Consider the following 13732-nt stretch of genomic DNA (forward strand, 5'->3'; position numbering starts at 1 on the left):
AAAGAAAAATAAGATGACAAGTTCCCATAATCTTTTTTTCTAGCGGCCCTCTCTACGGAGATACGGCCTCCTAAATGACGTCACTGGAAATCCATTTTACTCTGAGAGTCTACTCTCAGAAACTTTCAACCTTACTAATATTGAACTATTTTCAATAAATGGCTATGAAACATATTATAATAAGTCAGTATTCAATAATAATAATAATAATCTTTATTTTTCTGACCTTAAATCAGTACAGGTGTACTGGTACCAAGGCTTCAACTCATATAACAAATCTAAATTAACAAATCACTTCTATCGAAAAAAATAAACAATTACAAACTTTGAGGTTAATTAAATTCTAGGTATTCTCTTAGAGTCAGTCGCAGTCACAGGAACAGAGTTATAAGTCATTATGCTCCTATAGATGGGCGTATTTTGTGATTTCACAGTTCTTCTGTAATTGGTTCTAAGTTGATTCTGTGTTCTGATGGGGTAGGCGTGACATTCATTAACAAGTTGCAATTTAGTTTGTGTTTTTAGGTAATTTTTTTTTATGTTATATATTAGTTTGACTTGTTCATAAGCTCTCATTTTTTCAATGTTAAATATTGATGTATTAGTGTATAGGCTGTCTGTCGATGTAAAATAATCTAATGCGTACACTGCCTTGACTGCTCTGTGTTGATACCGTTGTATCTGCTCCATTAGGTATTTTGGTGCGTTTCCCCAACAAACTATCATGTATCTAAGTTGTGACGCTATAAAACTTTCATATATCACCCTTCTGGCACGATCATTTAGGAAGTTGGCGCATCTCCTTACAGCACCTATCATTGGAGCAAGTTTGTTTTTCAGTTTTTCTATATGAAACCGCCAAGACAGCTTATCGTCAATCAGCAAACCCAAATATCTGTACTCTTCAACCTTTTTTAAAGCAGTATCATTGATTTTTATTTCTATATCACATCTTTTCTTATTTTTTTGTTTAATAATCATATATACAGTTTTATCTATATTCAACGTTAGTCTATTATAACACAGCCAGTCATAGTACAATTCCAAATCCTGATTCATCACATTCTCCAATTCCCCCATGTTATCGGCTGAGAGAACAAATGCAGTGTCATCGGCAAATTTATAATATCTTGATCCTATTTTTAAAAATTTTAAACTATGGACATATAAGAGGTACTCAATTGGACCCAGGACTGAGCCCTGTGCTACCCCAGTAGTCATTACAAGTCTTTCACTTTCACAGTCATCCATACACACATAGGAAACCCTATTTTCTGAGTATGACTTTAGTAGGTCATAACAAACACCTCTGAAACCCATTTTTTGGAGCTTATCTAATAAAATACCTATGTCCACAGTGTCAAATGCTTTCCTCAGATCAATGAAGACCACAATTACATATTTATTCTTGTCTATTTCTTCAGTTATGAAATCCACCATATCAACAACTGCACCAACACAGCTACTATTTTTTTGAAACCCATACTGGTTTATGTCGAATTTGAATGTTTTATTCACAAATTCAATTATTCTATTTTTCAGAATATTTTCTACAATTTTCGCAAATGTCGTTATAACCGATATGGGTCTATAATTATTAGGATCGTCTTCGCGTCCCTTTTTTTTGTATACTGGTATAATTTTAGATATCTTTAATTCTTCCGGAAATATACCTTCCTCCAATATTTTGTTGATGAGGTTAACGAGTACCTGTTCTATGATTGGAAAAAGATTGACAATATCTTTCCTTGTAATACCATCAGCTCCAGGTGCACTATTTCGTAACTCATTAATTATGTTGAAAATTTCAGTACCATTTGTTGGGCTAAGAAATATACTATTCTGTACAACCTCCTCTGGTAAATTTAAACCATCTTTTTTCTTTATTTGTTCTGCCAGTTTTGCTCCTACTGTGGAAAAATGACTGTTCAATTCATTTACAATCTCTGTGGTATTGTCTCTCACATTCCCATTGTGTCCCATCATTCTGCTAACTTTCTTTGTCCTTTCTTTCTCTTTTCTACCAATCAGCGTATTTAGTACATCCCACGTCTTATTCATGTGATTCTTAGCCAAAAATAATTTTCGCTCTATATGACTTTTCTTTAATTTGTTTCGCAGGTTATTTACTCTATTTTTTAATCTTTTAAACTCATTCGTAGTAAAATCATTTGATAGTATCTTCCATCGTTTGTATGCCTTGTCTCTTTGCTTGATTAGTTCTATAAATTCGTGTGTTATCCATTCATTTCCTTCCCTTATTTTCAAAGTTTTATTTCTCGAAGACTCCGCTTTACTTTGAACCACAATATCAGTCAATAATTTAAAGTCCAGTGTCTGCTCTCTTTCAATTCGACCACCCACTAAATTGATCATTTTTTCTGTATCTAGTTTCACTTTAGTAAACAATTTATTTCTCCTTTTATTCTTTACTTTGTTTACTTTTATCTGCATGACTTTATGATCCGTAAAATAATAGTCATAACAGTTAATTTTGCATGTCAGGTTTTTATTTGCAATAACTTTTGTCGTTTATCCTAGTAGGCTCATTCGGGGATATATGATTTTGAATTTCAAATGCATTAATTGTTATTAAATTTTTGTATTCAGTTGAAACAGGTGAACTCTTCATTACGTCTATATTGATATCTCCAACCACAAGGCATGGACATTTTTGTCCTTCTAAAATATTTTCAAATCCCATGAGGAAAGTTTTAACAGCATTGTTAGGCGGTCTATAAATTGATATTATTTTTAGATTTTGCTCTATTAGGTGTACAATTGAAAAGTTACAGTCCTTCATATTATTATCCCTATCATAATCAACTGTGTATTTTAAATGTTCCCTGAGATATATAGCCGTTCCGCCTCCTCTAGAATCTCTGCAATCGTGTATGGCGACGTATGATCTGATATTGTAGAAATCAACTTCACTTGGATATAACCAGGTCTCCGTCAAAACCAAAACATCAATGTTTCCCCCAAAATCAACCTCCAACAAATGTACTAACTCCTCCATTTTATTCCTCAAACTCCTAATATTCAAATAAAGAACATTTATTTCCTCCATTGCCAAAAAAACAATAAAATAAAACGTATATTTCTCCACTAATACGTGGCAACATCAGCTTCGGTTACTCAATGCCATTAGATCATCCTCGTTTTTGATTCTTATAGGCGGTTCCGAATCATTTCTTCTCAGGTAGACCCTCCCGTTCGCACAAAAAGCTCCCTTACATTTGTTGGATGTTTTAAAATCTCTCACTTTCTTGAAAAGTTGTTTGTTGAATGTGGTAAGTTCATCATTGAAAAAGATATTGTTATTTGTACCTTCAAAGCCACATTCATTGACTCGTATACCCTTTTTCTGTTTAACTGCTGTTATTATCTTTATTTTTGAGTTTAAATTTTTCGTTTCAATTAGGATAGGTGCTTTATCATGTTTTCCCATTCTGTAACTATTCACTATATCTTCCTCTAATTCATCCAACTTCAACACTTGAAGTAATTTCTTAGTGATTTTGGGTAGATTTTCCGACGTCTGAGTAGGTATTCCCGTGACAACTATGTTATTCTTCAAATTTTTTTGTTACATTTCATTCATTTTGATCTCAAGAACTTGAACCTTCGCCTTTAATTTGTTACCTTCGATTTTTAGTTGCTCTGCATTTCGAACATTTTCCTCAATTTTAGTCTTAAAGTCATCAAATGAGTCCGAGATAAACTGAACGGATTCCTTGATGTTTTGCATTTCCTCTTGAATACTTTTCTTAAATGGTATCAGGATATCGTTCAGTGTCTTCTCCAAGAATGCTTTCATCTTTCTTTCATCCATTTCCTGGTTATTTTGATTATTTTTATCGTATATAACCTCAATTTTCGAATGTGGTTTACAACAGAAGACCTTATTTTGTTTATCAACCACCTTTGCCTGAGCGGCACAACTGGGATGGAAACTAGATCCGCAATTCCGACAATTCACCTGAGACTTCACTTTTTTCCTGCAATGTTTACACAGATTTTCCTCGTTTTTCTGGAGCTCCTCTAAAACCGTACTCTTTGTTGCCATAACCTCAACCTCATAAAAATGATGAAACAATAGTTTATGTTCGAAAGAATATAAATCCAAGAGTTAATTGATACAACTGAATCAAACAACTCCTGTTCGTGTAAAAATTATACTAAATGAACTTGCTATTGGGATAACAGTTATTTTACAACTTATTTGTGTGTACCTATTCATGGAAGAAATGGAAAAATATTTAAGTGAACTAAAGATGAAATAATTGAAGGAGACATGAGCATTGATATTTTGAATGGAAACAATAAAATGTCAAGTCTCTAAATAAATGTTTTGGGATCATGTGGTTTTATTCCTTATATAAACGAGCCTACTTGAATCACAGAAACTACATCAACCTTAATTGATCATATATTTGTCAGAACGGAGATGAATGTTAGAAAAAATTTTAGTCTTAATCCTGTTATTTTTTAATGTTCTATTACAGATCATTATCCTGCAGGCTTGGAACTCAATTTCAAGGGAAAAATAAAAAATGGAATGAAAAACAATAGTATATTATTTCACAAGGAGAAGTGTCACTTTTCATGGCGAGCTTATGTTTGCCCGCCTCACTCCGTTCGGCGGGCAATTTAAGCGAGCCATGAAAAGTCACTTCAACTCCGAATGAAATATGCTATTTTTTTTTCAAACGTTTCGTAATTCATACAATCAAATTCTGAACAAAATCGTACGAGAATATATCAGATTTGCACAGCTTTCATGGTTATATTTTATTATCATATGTTGGTACTCCGAACTCTCCGTCAGCCGTCACGGATTTATCTGTCACTTCATCGTTTATTTTCATTTCTGCTCAGAAGTCAAGTCGTGAACAATAACAAATACAATATCTACTCTACACTATAGTAATATCGAAATTCCTGGAACTTGCCTAAATAGAAATATATCAAGTAGATCCTGTGTTATCTCGAACTTATCTAATAGTATAGAAGAAGTTGTTTCTTAAAATGGAAGGTAGAATCAAGCAAAATTATTACATCTCGTATGACTACTATTTACATTTATTTTGCAGAATTGTTGAACCCTCCAGGGTGAAAAGATTCGAAAATACTATTATGTACAATCCACACCTAAGTATTTATATATTTAATAACTGCATTGGATATCCAAAAGGATTGAAATAACTAGAAATATTTTTGATGAAGATTATTGTTTACAATGTTTTCTTTACGGATAAGTTATCGAAAAGCATTGATGAAATATATTGTGTTGTGTTATAACTAACCTAACAATTTTAGCAGATATATCATTAGTGTTCAGAATAAATGGTTGAGAGAATTATAATTCTCATCAACAATATAAATGCACTTATATTTTTGATTACTGAAGAAGAATTACTGCAATTGTGCTAATATGTGATTTTATGAAAATAAATGAAATTTGTTTTGATATATTCTATTCTATAATAATTTGAAGATTGAATGAACTCTCAGTTCTTATTTTTGAAAGTATAATCATTGAAAACTTTGATTACATTAGAATGCATAATACATCCCTGGATTGAATGATAATCCAGGTATGAAGTGGTTACGTTTATTATATTATATATTATAATGGGAATGTTCAAAATTTGACTACTCGATGCAGGAATATAGCTAGCCAACATTTTAGCAATATCCAATTTTTTCTGTGCTGCAGTTCTACATAACTTTTAGCAACAGAAGAGCTTTTCCATTCTCCATGTCATTTCAAGGATATTATATTTTCTCCTTTATTTAGCAGGTGAGAGGTAGATAATTATTTATTGTTATGCTGCTCAACTCGATTCTTCTGAATGCACCAGAATATCTGATAATTAATATTACCTGCAATTTTGTCCCCAAATTATGATCATGTCCTGCCAAAATTCAGATAAGATGTGATAATTGATGAAATATTAAGGGTTATATTAAGTGGGTTTTTTTGGTCAATAAATCCTCCAACTTCATCGAACGATTAACTTAAACTTTTTTATTTTCTCAATAGTAATTTTTATACATATGACTTACTTTTACATACATAGAAAAATATATTTGACATTTTATTCATAGAACAAAATATCTTTTCTTTGAACTACTTATTTTATGATCATTACATTCTAAATCTAACATTTCAACACCTTGTCCTAATGATCACAAAATTTCAAAAAAAAAACATTAACTTCATATAACTAATTCATTTTTATGCTTCATAAACTTTACACTATTCAAAGCTTTAGTAAATATATCTGCTATATTCTCCTCTGTACACAAATATTTAACATTGATTAGACCTTCATTAACTTTTTCATGTATAAAGTGAAATCTCACATCTATATGTTTAGATCGTCTATTAAACTGAGCGTTTTTAATGATGCTTATGGCACTCTGATTATCAATGTTCAAAGTTGCACTAATATTTCTCAAAATTATAGATTCAAATAAAGTTTTCACATATAGTACCTCCTTGACACTTTCAGCTGCCGCAATAAATTCTGCCTCGGTGCTGCTCAACGCTACTACTGGTTGCTTTCTCGAACTCCAGCTTATTGGTCCATTACAATAGAACACAACATATCCTGTAGTGCTCTTTCTGGTCATCTTGTCTCCTGCGAAATCACTATCGCTGTATGCCTTCAACATTTCATCTTTTTCATCTTTCTTGTATATGATTCCATCATCTCTTGTACCCGCTAGGTATCTAAAAATTCTCTTAACATTATTTATATCTGCTCTTGTTGGATTCTCTAGATTTCGGCTGCAAAACCCAACTGCATATGCTATATCTGGTCTCGTCTTATTAGATAGGTATAATAAGCTCCCAACTGCTTCACGATAGGGGAATTTTTCTGGTTTGAGTTCTATCTGACAATTATCATTATTATCGGTTATCGGAGTAGCTGCTGACTTAGCATTTTCCATATGAAATTTCTCCAAAATGCTTTCTGTATATTTCTTCTGGTCCAATTTCATCCAGTTATCACCTTTCGTCAATCTAATTCCCAAAAACATATCGACTTCCTCAAACTTCTTGATCTCAAAATTCTCTTCCAGTTTTCTTAATAAACTGTCTATATCTTCACTTCTTTCTCCTGCTACTAATCCATCATCCACATAAATAGCTAACATTAAAGTTCCAATTTGGTTTGTAAATATACACTGATCAATACTCAAAGGTTTCATGTCATATTCTTTTAGACATTTTGTGAAACATTCATTCCATTTCATTGGCGCTTGCTTCAGGCCATAAAGCGACTTCTTAAGTTTGCAGATTTTTCCTTCTTGTTCCTCATATCCCTCTGGTACATTCATGTAGATATCTTCAGTGATTTTTCCATAAAGAAATGCAGTCTTTATATCAAACTTTTTGAGTATGAAGTTCCTTTTTACTGATATGGCTAATAGCATTCGTAGCGAGCTGATATTAACTACAGGACTAAACACCTCTGTGTAATCAATACCTTTTTGTTGTTGACATCCTCTTACTACAAGTCTTGCTTTATAGGTGCCATCGTCTTTAATTTTAAATACCCATTTATTGGTAAGTACTTTTGTGCCGTTAGCTTCCTTCTTGTCTATATATTCCCATGTCTGATTTTTCTCCAATGATCCTTTCTCATCTTCTATCGCCTTCTTCCATCTGTCTCTTTCTTCACTTTGCATTGCCTCATTGTATGTTAGCAAAGCAAAATCGTCATAGTGCTTAGGTTTATTAATTCTTCTTCCTGATCTGGTTCTAGTATCTTGCCTTTCGGTTGAATTTCCTTGTCCCGAGTTCAAATCTTCTTCATCACCGTTGTCAGAGACTTCTTCATAGATGTATTCTATTTCATTTTCATGTATTGATGTTTCATTTTGTTGTTCCTTACAATTGTCTTGTTGTTGAATACATTCTGATTCAATGTCTTGTTGTATTTCCATATCAGGTTCTTGTTCATTGTTGTGTTGAATACTCCAGTCACACTCTTCGTTTTCGGTCAATTCATGTTCATTAAACTTTCTTACCATGTTTTTCTTCATATTGTCTCCCTTCTTCTTAAATACCACATCTCTTCTTATCATTATTCTTTGCTTTCTCTCATCCCATAGACGGTATCCCGTTGGTGCATATCCCATGAACAAAAATTTTTCACTTCTGCTATCTAATTTGTTCAGATATCCCAAGGTTTTAGCATACACCTCAGATCCAAAAATTTGTAGTCTCTTTAAATCTGGTTTATTACCTGTCCACATCTCTATTGGTGTCAAATCAAGGGATAATGACTCTGTTGGACTTCTATTTAGGATAAAAGCTGCAACTCTAGCTGCTTCACCCCAAAACTTTTTATTTACGTTCATGTCAAATAATAGGGTTCTTACTTTTTCTATTAGAGTTCTGTTGAGACGTTCAGCTTTCCCATTTAATTGTGGTGAATAAGGTATTATGGGATCCATAATTATGCCTTTCTCTTTGCAGTAATTTTCTAATTTATTATTTCTATATTCTCCACCATTGTCACTCCTTATCTTTTTTATTTTCATAGTTTTATCTCTTTCTACTTCTTCAACATATTCTTTTATAAAATCAACTGTCTCACTCTTGTATTCAAGAAGATATATAACTACATAGTGTGTATAATCATCCATTAAAGTTAAGATATATTTCTTATTATCCCATGTTGGAGGGTCTATTGGTCCACATAGATCTGAGTGAATTATTTCCAAGGGTCTCCCAGCTCTTGTTCTTTCTGTATTGAACGGAGCTCTCACCTGCTTTCCTTTTATGCAGATCTCACACGGTGTCTCAAAATAATCACAGTCTGTTGTTTTAATGTCCATTCCTGTTACCATTTGTTTATCGATGAGTTTCTTAATATCCTTTATATTAATGTGCCCCAACTTACTGTGCCAATTTTTTATTTTTTCTTCTTTTGTTGAAACGAGAAAAGTTTCATCCCAGTGGTCTTCTTTTGTGAGTTCTATTATATACAGACCTTTCTCGTTCTTCGTTCCTTCTAATATTTTCTCATTTTCCTTCATTATATGTACTTTGTCGTTTTCAAATATTACTTGACCATGATTTTCTGTTATGGCCTTTACTGAGAGTAAATTTTTACTTAAATCTGGTACGTACAAAACATCCTTTAATGTACATTCTTTCATTTCAATTTCTCCGATTCCCTTAGCTGTGATTTTAGTACCTTTTTTGGCTACACATATTTCGCTGTTAGTTTTCGTAAGATTCTTGAATATCTTATGATCGTTCACCATATGGGCTGTACTACCTGAGTCTAGGACAAACACGTTTCGACTAAATTCTCTGGAGCTGCTGCTTTCTGTTAAAAAAGAAATTTTATTATTACTTTGTTCGGTTTTATTATAATTCTTATGTTTATCCCTGAAAAAACAGTTATTCTCTGTGTGGTTGAATTTCTTACAAATTCTGCATTTCACTTCCTGTGTTGTATTCACCATACGACTATTATAACCTGTTTGATTTGCATTCTGGTATTTATCAGTGCATGCATAGTTTTTATTTTTATTCCTGCAAAATCGAGCAATATGTCCTACCTTTTTGCATATATAACAAGTTTTATCGAGACTATAACACTGGAACGCTACAGGTGTTCTCCCTTTTTCTTCATTTTTATTCATAGTTTCTTCTGAAAGCAATCTTGAAACTAGATTCGTCAGTGTCTTCTCAGCATTTGTAGTTGATTCCCAAGCGGTCTTAAAGAATTTGTATTCTCCAGGTAATGTACTCAAAATTTTAGAACACATCATTTCATCGCTTACATCTTGTTTTAATGATTTCAGTCTATAAGCTAAATTTTGTAGTTTACTTACATGTGTTGCAATGTCACTCCCTTTTTCGAATTGAGAACTAAAAAACTCCTGTAAAAGTCTACACTTTTGGTCTTCGTTATCCTTCTTGAAGATCGTTTTCAATTTCTGGTACATTTCTGCAGACGTTTGGCAATTAAACATGTGTACAAGTACCTTTTTATCAACTGTAGAGATGATAATTTTCTGTGCCTTTGCATCCCTTTGTATCCACGACTTCTTATCTTTTTCCTCGGTTAGAACCTCAAATTTTTCACAATCAGTCACTATAGCGTAGAGTCCACTTGCTTTGAAATAAACTGTCATCTGAAAATTCCACATCTCAAAAGATTCAGCATCCACCAGCCTCTCAATTGCGCCTATTTCATTTGATTCTTCCTGCATGGTTTTCTACTTGTAAATTCCTGTGGTCTTGTGGGATCGAATCCTTTGAATTTCTTGATTTTATTGTTCGGCTTGTTCGGCCACGTGCCTATGTATTCTTATTCAGAAAATCTTCTCTGGCTTGTTTTTACTTTTGTAGCACTTTGGGGCTTAAACTGGACCCATGACCTGATGAAATATTAAGGGTTTTATTTTATATTAAGTGGGTTTTTTTGGTCAATAAATCCTCCAACTTCATCGAACGATTAACTTAAACTTTATTTTTTCTCAATAGTAATTTTTATACATACGACTTACTTTTACATACATAGAAAAATATATTTGACATTTTATTCATAGAACAAAATATCTTTTCTTTGAACTACTTATTTTATGATCATTACATTCTAAATCTAACATTTCAACAGTTCCATCTTCTGTCGCAATAGATTCAAATTCTCACGAAAGAGAATGTAGTTTTATAGTTTGTGGAAAATAAACGAAAAATTCCTGAAATGAAGTAACATTCATATCCAATTGAATGATACAAACACTTAAAACAAACCTGAATTGAGGAAAATGCATTCGATGATATAAATGTTCATTTCCAAATTTTGACAAATATCTATCGAATTTTCGATTCGCCGAAGACTTTGCATTTTATCTGTCGGCATTTATTTAAATATTGAATAACAATTTTGGAAACTGCAAACTTTTTCAAGAACTTTCATATATCGAAATGGAATATTTATTATTAACATGACACTGACAGCCAAATTGTCCACAGATACCACAGAAATATGGGACTTGAAATGTCAAAATGATCCGAAACACCCCGTATACTCGAAAACCGCGGGGAGAATCGAAGGTTTGGGATTTTTCCCGGGATCTCCAGACGATTTTGAGGGGGGTCTTATTCTTGTCATTTTTGCTCTAGATGGTCCCGTTTGGGCTGTGATTTTACGTTTAAAGTTTGACGTATATGTGCAAGCGGTTTTATATATACTTAGACTCGCTCTGCTCGCCGAAGGGGCTTCGCCCCTTGGACCCCGTCACTATGCCGGTAGATCCTTCACTGGGTATCCCTCTAGAAAATGAAAGATTTTTTTCGGAAACCTTGTATCGTTAGCTGATTTTAGACGATTCACTCGGTATCCTATGCTGATTCTAGGGTAGAATTCTATAAGACTTCTTGCCTAGAACATATCGTTTCGCCCTTGCTCACATGAAAATATTTGATGCAAATAACTTTCCATGACGACAAACCAAGGGCGGTCCTAGCCTTAAATTTTGAGGGGGTTCGCCGTTAAGGGTTTCGAGTTTTTCTATGGGACCAAATCCCAGATTACACCGATATCGAGCTTAACCTATCAAAAATATTTATATTTAGATATTTATATGAATATTTATACAGGGTGTTTCAAGTTCGAAGGCCTATTAGACGTTTCTGGAGAACGAGGCCGATTTGAAATCTGAAAATTCAGAATATGACATTGTTCATGATGCCCTATTCAGCTAAAATATTTTAGAAGTTCTGGCACTTCCGGTTATACAAGAATTAAAAAAAAATTCTTCGAAAAAACTATTTTTTTTCATTTTATGTCTCAGATATTATGAAGATTTCCATTTTCAATTACTCTCTGCTAAAATTATTGCGTTAGTTCTCATAGTTTTCAAAATATCAAGGAAAAACCGTAAAAAAGAGAGAATTTCCATAGTCACTATCACGTGAATTATTTTCACTGTGAATATCCTATGCGTATACTCAATTCACTTTCACAAACTAGAATGATGTTGGAATATCGTGCATATCTTGAATTTGAAAAATATCATCACAGGGTGTTTCAAATATTGTGCCAAAAATTGTGAACAAAATTTGATCATAACTTTCGCTTTTCAAATCAGAACCCTATTTTTTTGTGATTTCGTTGAATTCTACGGTAAAAATAAGGGTAGTGTTCAAACATGATTATGCTCTCAAATTCAATAATTCAAGAGGTATTCCAGATTTTATGAATTTATGTTATACGTAGGGTCAATTTCATTCAATCTGTTTCTAGAGTGCGTTTCAAATATTCAATTATTTCAAAGTGACAGGTGTACTCATTATTGAATCTAGTAGATTATAATTTGATGATATGAATCCCCGTTATTCAAATAATGAAATTCTGGATCTATTCCATATCCACGGTGAATGCAACAGAATTGTTTCGAGAACTTGTCGAGCATTCAATCAGAAATATCCACATTTACCACCAATTGACGAGAAGATAATTCGGAAGGATGTTTCAAACTTTCTGTTACTCCCTTTTCATCACCACGCTGATTTTTTCCTGAATTCATAAAATGTATTCTACCGCTTTTTCATATGAATAGAATTGGCACACAGGAGTCCTGCATGGTTTTATTTCATTTGGTAGGTAGAGGTTTTTTTCTTCTAGGTAGGTACTCCATCCAGTATAATGGATATTCATGAAGTATGCAACATCCTTTCAAGTAGATGAGGAAATTTCTGATTTAAAATTTGATGAGTTCTACCAATAATTCTATTGCATTCATCGTGAATATGGAATTAGATATTTATAATACAAGTGCAGAACTTATTGATATTCTTCCAAGAGTTCAGAATGACCGAGTGGTAGAATGAGCCTTCTGTACGAGTTTTAAACATTATGTTCCCGAATTCACTGCCTTTTTATTGAAATTGACGGAAATTTCCATAAATATCTATTAGTGATTTTTGCATTGAAAAATGTTGGTTGTTAGAACAGTTTTCTGTATCACAAATTTGACAAATAATAGATAAATCCGTTCCAGTCTATTTTGTTCCACAAAATGTGCCGGAAAGAACTGATTTGCCACATAATTAGAGAAAAGTATATCCAGAATTTTGTCATTTGAATATCGGAAATTCAATTCGTGAAATCAAATTAGTGAAGCTTTGATAATGAAAATACCTGTCACATGTAAAGTAATTAGATATTTAACTTTCTATGGTCATAGAGTATTATTGCTAGTCTGTCTGGAAACAGATCGAATAAAATTGACCCTACGTATAACATAAATTCATAAAATCTCAAATAACTCTTGAATTATTGAATTTGAGAACATAATAACGTTTGGACACTACCCTTATTTTTTACCGTAGAATCCAGCGAAATCACAAAAAAATAGGGTTCTGATTTGAAAATCGAAAGTTATGATCAAATTTTGTTCACAATTTTTGGCACCCTGTGATGATATTTCTTAAATTCAAGATATGCACGATGTTCCAACATCATTTTAGTTTGAGAAAGTGAATTGAAATAGGCATAGGATATTCACAGTAAAAATAATTCAGGTAATTGTGAATAAGGAAATTCTCTCTTTTTTACTTGATATTTTGAAAACTATGAGGACTAACACAATAATTTTAGCAAAGAGTAATTGAGAATGGAAATCTCGATAATATCTGAGACATAAAATGAAAAAAAAGTTTGTTTTGAAAAAAATTTTTTTAATTCTT

Source organism: Harmonia axyridis, chromosome 5, assembly GCF_914767665.1.
Source record: "Harmonia axyridis chromosome 5, icHarAxyr1.1, whole genome shotgun sequence".
In the NCBI taxonomy this organism is placed as follows: domain Eukaryota; kingdom Metazoa; phylum Arthropoda; class Insecta; order Coleoptera; family Coccinellidae; genus Harmonia; species Harmonia axyridis.